The sequence below is a fragment of the Phyllobates terribilis genome, unplaced genomic scaffold (assembly GCF_046119375.1).
Source record: "Phyllobates terribilis strain yellow unplaced genomic scaffold, ASM4611937v1 Scaffold_1__5_contigs__length_1240528914, whole genome shotgun sequence".
NCBI classification, from domain to species: domain Eukaryota; kingdom Metazoa; phylum Chordata; class Amphibia; order Anura; family Dendrobatidae; genus Phyllobates; species Phyllobates terribilis.
In genome coordinates, this window is record NW_027362761.1 from 455,348,453 (window position 1) to 455,365,286 (window position 16,834).

Genomic DNA, 16,834 nt, shown 5'->3' on the forward strand with positions numbered 1-16,834 from the left:
ACGCCCATTCCAGCTGAAGCCAATGATCTCCTGCAATAAAAGTAAAATAATAAAGCAACATCATCCTTACCTTTCCATGGCTCCCACGACAGCTTCAGCTCTGCTACATCGAGATGACAGGCTGGACCGCAGCAGAACGCTGCCATCCAGCCTGTCATCCCGCAGACACTGAGAAGCGCAGGCATGCTTGCGCTACTCAGTGTCTGGCTGTGACGGCATCCAGATGAGCCGAGGTCATGTCCAATGAACTCGGCTCACCTCATGCACGTCACTGACAGCGTGGGAAAATTCTCACGCTGAAGCGCTGAGTGCAGGAGAATTTTCCCACGCTGTCAGTGACGTACATGAGGTGAGCCGAGTTCATTGTCGGCTCATCTGGATGCCGTCACAGTCAGACACTGAGGAGCGCAAGCATGCCTGCGCTTCTCAGTGTCTGCGGGATGACAGGCTGGATGGCAGCGTTCTGCTGCGGTCCAGCCTGTCATCTCGATGTAACAGAGCTGAAGCTGTCCTGGGAACCATGGAAAGATAAGGATGAGGTTGCTTTATTATTTTTCTTTTATTGCAGGAGATCGTTGGCTTCAGCTGGAATGGGCGTGATGGTAAGTATGGTTTAATTTAGAACAATAAAGAATTGTGTCTTTATTTCAATTAAAGGACTTTATTCTGGGTGTTTGTGTTTTCTTTTAACTTTGACTATGGGGTTAGTAATGGGGGTGTCTTATAGACGCCTCTCCATTACTAACCTGGGCTTGATGTCAGCTGGCATTATAAGCTGACATCAACCCAAACCCTATTACCCCCTGCCACCGCACCAGGGCAGCGTGGAAGAGCGAGGCTAAGTGCCAGAATTGGCGCATCCTATGGATGCGCCATTTCTGGGGCGGCTGACGGCTGGTGTTTCTAGCCTGGGAGGGGGCCAATATTCATGGCTCCCTTCCTGGGCTATTAATATCAGCCCCCAGCTGTCTGCCTAGCCTTTGCTAGCTATTAAATTAGGGGGGACCCCACGTCATTTTTTTGGGGGGGGTTCCTCCATTTTAATAGCTAGTAAAGGCTAGGTATTCAGCTGGGGGCTGATATTAGTATCCTGGGAAGCTCCGTGGGTATTACCCCCTTCCCAGGCTTCAAACATCTGCCCCAGCTGTCTGCTTAACCTCCGCTAGAGACTAAAATTACGGGGAACCCCACGCCAATTTTTTTTAATAATAAATCCTTTATTTTAATACTAAATGACAAGTACAGTAACCAACACTGTCACTGTACTTATTATATATGTGACTGACATGTTTCTATCTATCTAATCTATGTGTGAAGCTATATTCTGTCTGTTATAAATTGTCGGGTACAGATGCTGAATTGCCGGCCGGCTTTTTTAAAGAGACGGTGCATGAAAACACTATTATTTTTTTTAATAAATTCTTTGCAGTAAATGACAAGTACAGTAAGCAACACTGTCACAGTACTTCATATATATGTGACTGACATGTTTCTATCTATCTAATCTATGTGTGAAGCTCTATTCTGTCTGCTATAAATTGTCGGGTACAGATGCTGAATTGCCGGCCGGCTTTTTTAAAGAGACGGTGCACGAAAACACTATTATATTTTTTAATAAATCCTTTACACTAAATGACAAGTACAGTAAGCAACACTGTCACTGTACTTCGTATATATGTGGCTGACATGTTTCTATCTATCTAATCTATGTGTGATTCTCTATTCCTTCTATTCTAAATTGTCGGGTACAGATGCTGAATTGCCAGCCGGCTTTTTTAAAGAGACGGTGCATGAAAACACTATTATTTTTTTTAATAAATCCTTTACACTAAATGACAAGTACAGTAATCAACACTGTCACTGTACTTCATATATATGTGACTGACATGTTTCTATCTATCTAATCTATGTGTGAAGCTCTATTCTGTCTGTTATAAATTGTCGGGTACAGATGCTGAATTGCCGGCAGGCTTTTTTAAAGAGACTGTGCATGAAAACACTATTATTTTTTTTAATAAATCCTTTGCAGTAAATGACAAGTACAGTAAGCAACACTGTCACAGTACTTCATATATATGTGACTGACATGTTTCTATCTATCTAATCTATGTGTGAAGCTCTATTCTGTCTGTTATAAATTGTCGGGTACCGCTGCTGAATTGCCGGCCGGCTTTTTTAAAGAGACGGTGCACGAAAACACTATTATATTTTTTAATAAATCCTTTACACTAAATGACAAGTACAGTAAGCAACACTGTCACTGTACTTCATATATATGTGACTGACATGTTTCTATCTATCTAATCTATGTGTGATGCTCTATTCCTTCATGTCTAAATTGTCGGGTACCGGTGTTTGCAGCTGCTGAATTGCCGGCCGGCTATTTTAAAGAGAGTGTCTTCTGAGCAGTTTGTCAGCTTTTGGACACCTTTGAAGGTGTTTTCTATGTGTTCCTATGTGTTTTTGTTTGCCTGCCATTGGTTTTAACGGTGTTCGACGATGTTCTAAGGTGTTCGACGAACAGTTCGACGAACAGTTCCTCGAACATCCCGGTGTTCGACGAACCGAACCGAACCCGAACACTACGGGGGTGGCTCAACACTAGAGATGAGCGAACATGTTCGGAAAACATTCGCCAATCTCGTCGGCACCAACATTGAACATTCGCATTCGTGTTTGGATTCCCAAGCATTTTGCTCAAAATAGGCAAGAGTTGTCCGAGCCTGAACCCAAACATCCCTGGTTCCCCACACTGTCATCTGCGTGACAGAGCAGGAAACAGGGGGTTTGATTGGTGGTAACATAGTTACAGATGTCAGCGTGATCCCCCACCTGCTGTCACTGTTAACAATGAGCGCAAGCGCCGCTGATGGGAGAAGTAGTCTCTCATCAGCCGGTGCCTGTGCTGAAAGTAAAAAAAAAGTTGCAATTAATAAATAATTATTTAAATAAAAATAACAACACATTATACTCACCTACACCTAATCGCGGATCCCCTTGTCCCCTGCAAAAAGAAAAAATACAGAAACACCATATACTCACCTTATTGCCTAATCCCTGATGTCCATGTCACATGTAAAAAATCAAAAATAATAATCTACCATAATCCTTACGTGTCCTCCATAATCCATATAATCCAGATTGTCCCACGGCGATCGGATCATTGATAGAAAAGTCACATCCGGAAATGTGACTGCTCTATCTGGCAGCCGGTGATACACTGACAGTAGTGTAATCGCTCCCACAGTGTATAGCGCTGAGCTGCCGTGCGAGAGGTCACACGAGTTCATCAACTGATGCGCTCCTGTGATATCACTTACGGCACCACTGCTGCAGTGGTACTGTGAGATCACCCGAGCTCATCATCTGAAGAACTAAAGTGACCTCTCTCACTGCAGCTCAGCACTATACTCTGACACAGGAGCAATTACACTCCTGTGTCAGTGTGTAGCCTGCTGTCATGTAGGGCAGTCACACCAGTGACTGCTGATGTGACTGCTCTAAAAATGATCCAATTGCCTGTCATGCTAAGTAAGGGAAGGACCAAGTGTACAATGATGGGAAAAGGGGGAAAGCTCAAGAACTAGGGAAAGGGAGAGTGGAGACCCCTAGGCAGATCTTACAACACCATGACTCCCCTACCGTCCCTAAATAGGTTCCGCACCTATTGCCGAGCAGGATACCTATTTCCTAACTGACCCTACAGCTAGGCCCTAGGTAGGGACAGGAAGGGGTGAGCACTAGTCAGTCCCCACTGCAACTAAAGACAAACAAGGAAAACAGACAAGGGGATACACTTATCTTTGAGAAGACACCAGAGAGAACATGACAAATATCCACTAAGAAACTCCAAGAAGAAACTAGCCGACTGCTAGTACTCCAGACCTGAGCAGAGGGAAATAGTTTTATCAACGGCGACTCTCTGGAAACACTGAGGGTTTTTAAATATTAAGCAAGGGTGTGTTAATTAGCAGCAGAAAGTGTAGCTCACCACTGGGTCCTAGAGAGGGAAGGATACTACTACACTACAGAGATCAAGAAGGTGTCTGCAAAGTCAAGAGCAGCGACCTTCTACTGCTGGACCCAGAACGACTGCCTGCCAAACCAGACACACCTGTGACATCGCCGTGGGACACTCTGGATTATTTCAACATGTCAGACAGGTGTGGGATATGGTTGTTTTTTATTTTTATTTTTTTAAAGGTGACAATGGCTTCAAATTGAATTGGCGTTAGGTAACTATAATTGTTTTTGGTAAATTGAGAATCAATAAAGGAGTCTGTGTCATTATTTCAAATAAAGTACTTTATTCAGGGTGATTGTTTTTTTTTCTTACAATTTGACTATTGGGTTAGTAATGGGGGCGTCTTATAAACGCACCTCTATTACTAAACTGGGCTTCATGTCAGTTGCCAATGCAAGGCTGACATGAACCCCAACCTTATTACCCCACTTGCCACCACATCAGTGCAAGTGGGAAGAGCAAGGCTAAGCTCCAGATTTGGTGCATCTTATTGAGGCGCCATTTCTGGGGCCGCTAAGAGCTGATATTATTAGCCTCAGAGGGGGCCAGTATCCATGGCCCCTTCCCTGGCTATTAATATGAGCTCACAGCTGTCTTTTTGCTGGTTAGATTTTATAGAGGGACCCTAAATCAATTTTTTTCTGGGGTCCTTCTGTAATCTAGCCAGTAAAAGCAAAGCCCACTATCCGGCAGCCGGCGATACACTGACAAGAGTGTAATCGCTTCTGCAGTGTATAGCGCTGATCTGCCAGGAGAGTGGTCACCAGAGTTCAATCAGCTAGTGAGGCCCGGTGACCTCACTTACGGCACCACCGCTGCTTGAGAATGCTCTCACCACTGCTGCATGAGAATTTTCTTATGCAGCGACAGTTCGTCAGCCGATTGTAAATGCGGGAGCAATTACACTCCTGTGAGTATATCGCTGGCTGCCGGATAGGACAGTCACATCTCGTGATGTGACTGTTCTATAAGTGATATTCTAATAATGGCTAACGGTGTGGGACAGTATGTCGGACGGGTGGGTATTATGGTTGTTTATCATTATTTTTTTTACAGGAGACAGGGGCTTCGAGGATTAGGTGTTAGGTGAGTATAGTTGTGTTTTTTATTTTTAAATAAATATTTATAACAGTGTGGACTTTTATTTCAAATAAAGGACTTTCCTCTGTCTCTGTCTTTATTACAATTTTTACTATGGGGTTAGTAATGGGGGCATCTTATAGAAGCCTCTCCATTACTAACCAATGGGCTTGATGTCAGCTGCCAATACAAGGCTGACATCAATATCAACCCTATTACCAAACTTGACATAGCACTAGTGTTGAGCGAACATGCTCGACACTGCTCGGTACTCGCCCGAGCATCACGCTACTCGGGATGTTCGGCGAGCACCGAGCATTTCCGGGTTTCTCGGGCGGGAGCTCGGGTCTCCGCCCTGCATGTTTGGCGCTCTTTACAGAGCCAATGAACATGCAGGGATTGCCAGCCAGTCACTGTAATGCCTCAGCCATGTTGTTTGTGGGCATTACAGTGATTGGCATGTCGCACAGCGTCACCTCGAGTATTTAAAACCGGGCGCCGCCATCTTGGACACAGTCGCTCCGGATCAGACAGTGTAGGGACAGCGCTGCTGATTTAGGGAGAGATATATCCTGCAAAATAGTTAGTGTAGGGTCTGTAAAGGCTGCCAGAACAAACAAGCAGTCCTTCTCAGGACTAATATCCATCCCAGGTATATCAGGCAGGCAGGCAGGCTGTATAGGAGACGCAGTGGTTATACCAGCAAACGATGCATTACAGTCCTCTGTGCTGCTCCTGTTGCTGAAATTGCTGGACTTAGCTCCAGGTCCCGGGGGCCAGGAAAAATCCTTTTTTTTAATCTAAATCCTCTTTTTTTTTTCCTCCTTCACAATGTACAAATACCCATCTTATTAACCTTTTGGTGTCCCCCCCCCCAAAAAAAAAAATGTGTGCCTCTGATTTTTCAGACACAAATATATCTGTTGAAAATAGTCTGGTGTAGGCCAGAGAAATAGAAGTGTGGTTTTGCAGTTCTATGGGCCATTTGTATCTAAAAAAAACAGTTTGAGTGTGTTGCTCACTGTTCAGCCGCAAATATATATATGTAAAAAAGTCTGGTGTACACCAGTAAATTATTACTGTGGTTTTGCTGTTTCACAGTAAAACATCTCTATTATCCTGTTTTTGGCATTTTTTGCTGTATAAAAATAATAATAGTGTCTCCCTGATTTTTCAGACACAAATATATCTGTTGAAAATAGTCTGGTGTAGGCCAGAGAGACAGAAGTGTGCTTTTGCTGTTCCACGGTAAAAAATCTCTATTATCCTGCTTTTTGCATTTTGTGCTGTAAAAAAAAAAATAATAGTTTCTCCCTGATTTTTCAGACACAAATATATCTGTTGAAAATAGTCTGGTGTAGGCCTGAGAAAAACAAGTGTGGTTTTGCAGTTCCACAGTACAAACCTCTGTATTATCCACTTTTGGGCCATTTGTATCTAAAAAAACCAGTTTGAGTGTGTCGCTCACTGTTCAGCCGCAAATATATATATATTTTAAAAAGCCTGGTATACACCAGTAAATTATAACTGTGGTTTTGCTGTTCCACAGTAAAAAATCTCTATTATCCTGCTTTTGGCATTTTTTGCCGTAAAAAATAAATAGTGTCTCCTGATTGTTCAGACACAAATATATCTGTTGAAAATAGTCTGGTGTAGGCCCGAGAAATACAAGTGTGGTTTTGCAGTTCCATGGTTCAAACCTCTGTATTATCCACTTTTGGGCCATTTGTATCTAAAAAAAACAGTTTGAGTGTGTCGCTCACTGTTCAGCCGCAAATATATATATATTCAAAAAATCTGGTATACACCAGTAAATTATAACTGTGGTTTTGCTGTTCCACGGTAAAACATCTCTATTATCCTGCTTTTGGCATTTTTTGCCGTAAAAAATAAATAGTGTCTCCTGATTGTTCAGACACAAATATATCTGTTGAAAATAGTCTGGTGTAGGCCCGAGAAATACAAGTGTGGCTTTGCAGTTTCACGGTTCAAACCTCTGTATTATCCACTTTTGGGCCATTTGTATCTAAAAAAAACAGTTTGAGTGTGTCGCTCACTGTTCAGCCGCAAATATCTCTATTTAAAAAAGTGTGGTATACCCCAGTAAACAATAACTGTGGTTTTGCTATCCCACGGTAAAAAATCTCTATTATTCGGGTTTTGGTCGTTTTTTCCGTAAAGAAAAACAGTAGTGTCTCCTGACTGATGTGACACAAAAATATATCTGCTGAAAATAGTCTTGTGTAGGCCCGACATCCCAGTGTGGTTTCGCAGTTCCACGGGTCAAATCGCTGTACTATCCAGTTTTGGGCCTTTGGTATCTAAAAAAAAAGCAGTTTGAGTGTGTCGCTCACTGTTCAGCCGCAAATATCTCTATTTAAAAAAGTGTGGTATACCCCAGTAAACAATAACTGTGGTTTTGCCATCCCACGGTAAAAAATCTCTATTATTCAGGTTTTGGTAGTTTTTTCCGTAAAGAAAAACAGTAGTGTCTCCTGACACAAAAATATATCTGTTGAAAATAGTCTTGTGTAGGCCCGACATCCCAGTGTGGTTTCGCAGTTCCACGGGTCAAATCGCTGTACTATCCAGTTTTGGGCCTTTGGTATCTAAAAAAAAAGCAGTTTGAGTGTGTCGCTCACTGTTCAGCCGCAAATATCTCTATTTAAAAAAGTGTGGTATACCCCAGTAAACAATAACTGTGGTTTCCTTCTTCCACGGTTCTAATCTACTCTTTATTACCCTTTTTCCATTGATAGTGCAAGTGTAAGCTATTTTACTTCATTTACAATGGGCAAGGCGCGTGGTAAGGGACGTGGAAGTGGACGTTCTGGTGATGGTTCGTGCAGAGGACGGGGCCGTGGCCAAGGTGAAAATGTGCCACAACCAACAGCCACATCTTCTCGCACCAACTTCTTGACCGAATTACTAGGGAAGCACAGAACAACACCAGTATTGAGAACTGATCAGTGTGAACAGGTTATTAATTGGATAGCAGACAATACTTCCAGTTACCTGGGCACCACCACCTCCGGTCTGTCTTCCACACGGTCAACTCTTAGTAGCCGTGAGTCTCGACCGCATACTCCTCCTCACCCTGATGCTCCTTCCTCCCACCTTGCCGAGTGTCGTCAGACAGCAAGTGATCCCACACTTGGACACTCTGAAGAGCTGTTCACTGGTCCATTTCCATATTTGGGCCCCTCGCCTGATATGCTTGAAGTGGTGGAAGAGGAGATCCCATGTTGCGATGCCCAAATATTTGAACAGCCACGGCCACAGGAAGTCAACGTTGGCAATCTGTCACAAGAGGTGGACGATGACGAGACACAATTGCCAGGAAGTGAGGAGGAGGATCGTGGTGCGCAAGTGGAAGAGGAGGAGGTGGTGGATGATCTAGTAACTGACCCAACGTGGAAGGACGACATGCAGAGAGAGGCCAGCAGCATACAGGGGGAGGGAGGCAGAGTACCCCAACAGGCAGGAAGAAGCAGTGTGGTGGCCGCAGACAGAAGGCAGGCAACCGTTCCCCGTAACACCAACATGAGGGACGTTGCCAGTACAAGCGGTAGGTCTTCCAGAGTCTGGAATTTTTTTAAAGACTCTGCTGATAACCCCAAAAAGGCCATATGTTCCACCTGCCATGCCAGCATCAGCAGGGGTGACAAAACTACCAGCCTGACCACCACCAGCATGATCAGGCACATGGCAGCAAAGCACCAGACTTTGTGGGGCGAAACCCAGTGTCCACGACCAGTGTCAGCGGGTGTCACCACTGCTTCTTCCACTGTTGTGCGTGCAATAGAACCCCCTGTTGTGTGTGCAAGGCAATCCCCTGTCCATACTGCATGTAAAGATGCCCCCTCCTCTCAGTCTTCACTCGTTATGGCAGTTTCTCAAGAAACAGCATCAACGTACACGTCAACGTCCCACCGCAGCGTTCACTTGTCCATATCCCAGACCTTTGAACGAAAGCGGAAATTCGCAGCTAACGCCCCACAGGTCACAGTCCTAAATTTGCATATTTCACGACTGCTTGCATTGGAAATGCTGCCTTTTAGGCTGGTGGAGACGGAATCCTTCCGCAATCTTATGGCGTTGGCCGTCCCTCGGTACTTGGTCCCCAGCCGACACTATTTTGCCCGGTGTGCCATCCCCGCACTACACAAGCACGTGTCCCAAAGCATCTGCCGTGCCCTCAACAACGCAGTTACTGGGAGAGTCCACCTGACAGCGGACACGTGGACAAGTGCTTGTGGCTAGGGACGGTACATCTCTCTGACGGCACACTGGGTAAACATAGTGGAAGCCGGGACCCAGTCGGACCTTGGGACGGAACACATCCTCCCCACACCGAGGATTGCGGGCCCTATGTCAGTCAGAGTTGCCCCCACAGTGTACAGCTCCTGCGCATCCTCCTCCTCCTCCTCCTCCTCATGTTCAGCCTCCATCTCAGATATCACCACATCAGTTACAAGCTGGAAGCATTGCAGTCTGCCTCCGCCAAGCGGCAACAGGCTGTGCTGAAACTCATAAGCTTAGGTGATAAACCTCACACTGCTTGTGAGTTGTGGACAGCTGTGAAAGAGCAGGCAGATCTGTGGCTGAGACCGCTGAACCTACATCCCGGCATGGTCGTGTGTGACAATGGCCGTAACCTGGTGGCGGCTCTGAGGCGAGGTGAGATCACACACGTACCATGCCTGGCTCATGTGCTTAACCTCGTGGTTCAGCGGTTTCTTAAATCGTACCCCGAGTTGCCAGATCTGCTCATGAAAGTACGCCGCCTGTCAGCTCATTTCCCAAGTCGGCTACAGCTTCCGCCGCCCTTGCTGTGTTGCAGCAGCGTTTGCAGCTTCCGGCACACCGACTGGTGTGTGATGTCCCCACACGTTGGAACTCTACCCTCCACATGTTGCAAAGGATTTGTGAGCAGAAGAGAGCAGTTGTGGAGTACCAGCTGCAACAAGGCCGTCGATATTCAGGTCAGACTCCACACATAAGACCTCAGGAGTGGACCTGGATGTCTGACATATGTACCATCCTGACAAACTTTGAGGAGGCCACCAAGATGGTGAGTGGCGATGACGCCATCATTAGTGTCAGCATCCCACTTGTATGTCTTTTGCAACGCTCTCTGCAGAGAATTAAAGAGGAGGCATTGCAGCCAGAGTATGATGAGATGGATCAAGAAGCCGTAGCGGGCGATTACACACAGCCCAGCCTCATCTCATCCCAACGTGCATTGGGGGACAATGAGGGAGAGGAGGAGGAGGAGGAGGAGGAGGAAGAACAGGAGCTGCTATCATGCGTTGTAGACAGTAGTACCTGTTCAAGTGTCATACCGTTGGTTCAGCGTGGGTGGCCTGAGGACAGGGGGGAGGAGGAAGAGGAGGAGGAGGAGGAGGAGGAGAGCATGGTCAGTCGTCATCTTGGTGAGGACACGGAAATCTTGCCCGTTACCAGTCTGGCATGCATGGCTGACTTTATGTTACGCTGCCTTAACCGTGACCCTCGCGTTGTCAAAATGTTGGGTGACAGTCATTACTGGTTGGTGACACTTGTAGACCCCCGCTACAAGGAGAACTTTCACTCTCTTATTCCTGAGGTGGAGAGGTCTACAAAAATGGGGCAATACCAGAAGGCCCTTGCTGCAGAACTCTTAAAAAAATTCCCATCTGAACACGCTAGCGGCAGAGGTCACAGTTCGTTGCCCAACCAAGGCGTACAGGCGAGAGAGATGCAACCCCAATCCAGCAGAGGCAGGGGAACACTGTCAACGTTCTGGGACAGTTTTCTGACACCCGCCCAGCTTACAGGCCCTGAGGCGCGGGGTACTCTCACAAGGAGTGGAAAGTTTCAAAAGATGGTGAGGGAGTACCTTGCCGATCGTACCAGCGTCCTCCGTGATTCCTCTGTGCCTTTTAATTATTGGGTATCCAAGCTGGACACTTGGAATGAACTCGCTCTGTACACCTTGGAGGTCCTGGCCTACCCTGCCGCTAGCGTGTTATCGGAGCGTGTTTTTAGTGCCGCTGGGGGAATTATAACTGATAAGCGCACTCGCCTGTCAACTGACAATGCTGACAAGCTGACCCTTATCAAAATGAACAAGGGCTGGATTGGGCCAGACTTCTCATCACCACCAAATGACAGCAGAGTAACAAAAAGTCAAATCCACTGTGTTATTTCGAGAGGTGTATTCACATGCACCGCTTCACACCCACACATGGGGGTACGCTTCCTCGTTTCGGCTGTTTAATCTTCTTCTCCTTATCCTCAGCCTCCACCACCACTATACCACCAGGGTGCCAGCATTGCAAGTTCCTCCGTCCTAATTTATGGCAGCTTTTGCTGGGAAAGCATAAGCAAATACCATGGGACACCCACTCCCCAATAATGGGACTTATGTTTGTAATATGCTGTACTGCATTGCTCTTGTAAGGGGCATTGCAAGTTGCTCCGTCCTAATTTTTGGCAGCTTTTGCTGGGAAAGCATAAGCAAATACTATGGGAGACCCACTCCCCAATAATGGGACTTATGTTTGTAATATGCTGTACTGCATGGCTCTTGTAAGGGGCATTGCAAGTTGCTCCATCCTAATTTTTGGCAGCTTTTGCTGGGAAAGCATAAGCAAATACTATGGGAGACCCACTCCCCAATAATGGGACTTATGTTTGTAATATGCTGTACTGCATGGCTCTTGTAAGGGGCATTGCAAGTTGCTCCATCCTAATTTTTGGCAGCTTTTGCTGGGAAAGCATAAGCAAATACTATGGGAGACCCACTCCCCAATAATGGGACTTATGTTTGTAATATGCTGTACTGCATGGCTCTTGTAAGGGGCATTGCAAGTTGTTCCTTCCTAATTTTTGGCAGCTTTTGCTTGCAAAGCATAAGCAAATACTATGGGACACTCACTCCCAAATAATGGGACTTATGTTTGTAATATACTGTACTGCATGGCTCTTGTAAGGGGCATTGCAAGTTGCTCCGTCCTAATTTTTGGCAGCTTTTGCTGGGAAAGCATAAGCAAATACTATGAGAGACCCACTCCCCAATAATGGGACTTATGTTTGTAATATGCTGTACTGCATGGCTCTTGTAAGGGGCATTGCAAGTTGCTCCGTCCTAATTTTTGGCAGATTTTGCTGGGAAAACATAAGCAAATACTATGGGAGACCCACTCCCCAATAATGGGACTTATGTTTGTAATATGCTGTACTGCATGTGACGCGCCCCCTGGGCCATGTGTACACATGTGTGGGATACCCGGTGCCGGGTCTCTGGGGTCTGCAGTCTCCGTGGCGGTGACCCGGTCCCGTGGCTCAGGCTGGTCAAACCAGTGGCAGTCTTTCTTAGGTTTTGAGGTTAATTGTCCGACTGCGCCACCCCTGGCCAGGTGGAGTTGTAGGCCTCCCCGTCTGTCTGCACTCTTCCTGGCTACCTTGTTCTAAGTGGGTAAAAGTAGCCCAAGTCCCTGAGTGTACCGTGTAGTACTCACCCGTATGGCTGGTGACTTGGGGCCTTCTGTTAGCCTCCGCTCCACGACGGCGGTGCTGGTCCCTTGCTTGTGACTGAGCCTCCAGGCTTCTATGGCCAGAGGACCTGAAATCCCCTGCTGGCTGGTTTCTGCTGCTGGATATATAAGTCCTCACAGCTTCGGACTCCTGTGTCCGGTTCCTATTGTCTTCTGCCAGGGCGAGCTCTGCTCAGCTTCCAGCCCCTGGTCTTTAGCTCCTAGCTCCTACAGAGCTCCTTGCTGTTACTTTCCCTTGCTCTCACTCTGACTCTGACTGCTCTCTGACACACTCAACCCCGCCCCAGATCCAGTTTATAAGGGCAGAATTCTCCCCTCCCAGGACTGGGGCAGGAGGATGTTGCATGTTTAAGGGATCCTGACCAGGAAACCTCCCACTTGCTCTCCGACGTAATATCTCTATTACTGTGGTGACCAGACCCCTGGGGTGCCACAAATGGCTCTTGTAAGGGGCTTTGCAGTTCCTCATAATTTTTGGAAAGCCTTCCATTCACTGCTTAGGCCAACAGTGCACAGGAGACCCAGCTGCTATAAATCGAAAAAAAGGTTTAGTTAACACCCTCTGACCTCCATGTCATTTCCAAGGGGCATTGGAGTGGCTCGAAATTTTTGGTAGGCATTGCACTCACTGTATGCCCTATAACTGTGTAGCCGAACCGCTCCTTTTGTTACAGAAACATATCCTACAAGACATATCTGGTTGACTGGCCTGATATTGATGTGAATGGTCCCTGTTCCTCCTGCTCTTTCTCCTTTGCCACCACCTCATCCATCATTTATCACCTGAAGCTTTGTTTTAACGGGAGTCATAGAACTGGGATAGTAGCAGGAAAACATCCAGCAATCCTCGGAGGAGGTAGGATATGCGCCAAAATGCGGACCACCTCAGGCCTAGCCGCTACTACATACATGCGCTTGCATTCCAAGAAAACAAAGCAGATGCTAACTTCTATCATCATCATCATGCTCCTCACCTAGGCACTCTCAACTCCCCTGATGGAGAAGCCAGGGCCCACCGGTGGAGTCTGGTTCTCTGGTGGGCTCGTCCAATGCTGCCCTAAAGCAGGCCAGGCTAAGAAAAGTGTGGGGGAAGGTGACAGGAGAAATCAGGGCGGCTTGGGACCGAGTATGGACACCTGGCCGCCACCTGGCGGCTGGGGACCGAGAATGGACACCCGGCCGCCGGGCGGCTGGGGACAGAGTATGGATACCTCGCTGCCGAAGCGGCCATGAGGTAGTGGCCTGCTTCGGCCTCCTCCAAACTTAAAGGCCCATTTCAAGTGAAAGCTAGCAGTATGGTATTGCAGCCTGCGGGTGGGTGGGTGGTTGGCTGCATATTTTCGCTTGCATTGCAAGGAATGGGGGAGGTACAATTGAACACTGCCCTGGGACAAGGACTTGCACGGGGATAGTTGCAAGTCTGCATCTTCTGATGCGGCAAGGATCACTTCTGATGGGCACACTTTTAGACAGTGACCTGGGGGTCAGAGATGCTTCCAGGGGTCTTCCCCATGCTGATCCCTTGTCTTTTCAGCACTGTATGCATGTGTCACACAGAACATGGCCAGATAAGGTTATAAAATGTTAAAATGACATTTCCCGGTGAACGCATTTGTCACGGTTGAAAGCAATACAAAAGTGCAAAAACGCTTGAAAAATGCTACTTGTGAACATAGCCCAAGGTGTGGAGGAGTATTTTTGTTTTTGGTTATTTATTTTACCTTATACACAAGTTTTTACCCTGGAAAGGAAATTCCTTAAACCGTTTCAGTTTCGTTTTTGAACGTTTTATTGTGAGCCCGCAAAAGTGGCTTAATACCTCTGACCACGCTGTTGACAGCAGTGACCTGGGGGTCAGAAATGCTTCCAGGGGCGATCCCCATGCTTCCCTCATGTCTTTTGTGGACTGTCACTAGCGTTTTGGGCACTTTTTAGGCTTTCTACATACTGCAGGGGGTGCTGCCGCAAAAATGCTCGGGTCTCTCATAGACTAACATTGGGCTCGTTGCTCGGGTCAAGCACCCGAGTATCACGGTAAGCTCGGCCCGAGCTTCGAGCACCCAAGCATTTTAGTGATCACTCAACACTATCAGTCGTCATCTTGGTGAGGACACGGAAGTCTTGCCCGTTACCAGTCTGGCACCCATGACTGACTTTATGTTACGCTGCCTTAACCGTGACCCTCGCATTGTCAAAATGTTGGGTGACAGTCATTACTGGTTGATGACACTTTTAGACCCCCTCTACAAGGAGAACTTTCACTCTCTTATTCCTGAGTTGGAGAGGTCTACAAAAATGGGGCAGTACCAGAAGGCCCTTGCTGCAGAACTATTAAAAAAATTCTCATCTGAACACGGTAGCAGCAGAGGTCACAGTTCGCTGCCCAACTAAGGCATACAGGCGAGAGAGACGCAACTCCAATCCAGCAGAGGCAGGGGAACACTGTGAATGTTCTAGGACAGTTTTCTGAGACCTGCCCAGCTTACAGGCCCTGAGGCCTTTCTCACAAGGAGTGGAAAGTTTCAAAAAATGGTGAGGGAGTACCAGCGTCCTCCATGATTCCTCTGTGCCTTTTAATTATTGGGTATCCAAGCTGGACACTTGGAATGAACTCACTCTGTATGCCTTGGAGGTCCTGGCCTGCCCTGCCACTAGCGTGTTATCGGAGCGTGTTTTTAGTGCCGCTGGGGGAATTATAACTGATAAGCGCACTCGCCTGTCAACTGACAATGCTGACAAGCTGACCCTTATTAAAATGAACAAGGGCTGGATTGGGCCAGACTTCTCATCACCACCAAATGACAGCAGAGTAACATAAAGTCAAATCCACTGTGTTATTTCGGGAGGTGTATTCCCATGCATCGCTTCACACCCACACATGGGTATACGCTTCCTCATTTCGACTGTTTTTTGCTCTTCTCCTTATCCTCAGCCTCCACGACCACTATACCACCAGGGTCACCGTGGTCCATGTTGCCAGCATTGCAAGTTCCTCTGTCCTAATTTTTGGCAGCTTTTGCTTGGAAGGCATAGGCAAAGACTATGGGAGACCCACTCCCCAATAATGGGAATAATGTTTGTAATATGCTGTACTGCATGGTTCTTGTAAGGGGCATTAAAATCGTCTTGTTAAGCTACTGTGACCTCCACGTCTCTTCCAAGGGTCGTTAATATTGTCTTTTTATTCCACTGCGACCTCCACCACTCTTCCAAGGGGCATTAAAAGCATCTTGTTAAGCTACTGTGACCTCCACGTCTCTTCCACAGGGCATTGATATTGTCTTTTTATTCCACTGTAACCTCCACCACTCTTCCAAGGGGCATTGATATTGTCTTTTTATTCCACTGCGACCTCCACCTCTCTTCCAAGGGGCATTAAAACCGTCTTTGTTAAGCTACTGTGACCTCCACGTCTCTTCCACGGGGCATTGATATTGTCTTTTTATTCCACTGTAACCTCCACCACTGTTCCAAGGGGCATAAAACTGTCTTGTTAAACCACTCTGAACTCCACGTCTCTTCCAAGGGGCATTAAAACCATCTTGTTAAGCTACTGTGACCTCCACATCTCTTCCAAGGGGCATTAAAACTGTCTTGTTAAACCACTCTGAACTCCACGTCTCTTCTAAGGGGCATTAAAACCGTCTTGTTAAACCACTCAGAACTCCACAGCTCTTCCAAGGGGCATTGACATGTTGTTTTAAATTACCTCTAACCTCCATGACTCTTGCAACGGGCATTGCATTTCCTCCTAATTTTTGTCAGCTTTTGCTTTTCAATGCATAGGCGAACACTAAGGGAGACCCACTCCCCAATAATGGGTAGAAGGTTTTTAATACGCTGTAATCCACGTCTGTTTCAAGGGGCATTGCAGTGCCTAATAATTTTTGGAAAGCCTTCCATTCACTGCTTAGGCCAACAGTGTACAGGAGACCCAGTTGCTATAAATGGAAAAAACGGTTTAGTTAAGGCCCTCTGACCTCCATGTCACTTTCAAGGGGCATTGGAGTGCCTCGAAATTTTTGGTAGGCATTGCATTCACTGTATGCCTTATAACTGTGTAGCTGAACTGCTCCTTTTGGTACAGAAACATATCCTACAAGACATGTGTGGTTGGCTGGCCTGATATTGATGTGAATGGTCCCTGTTCCTCCTGCTCTTTCTCCTTTGCCACCTCCTCATCCATCAT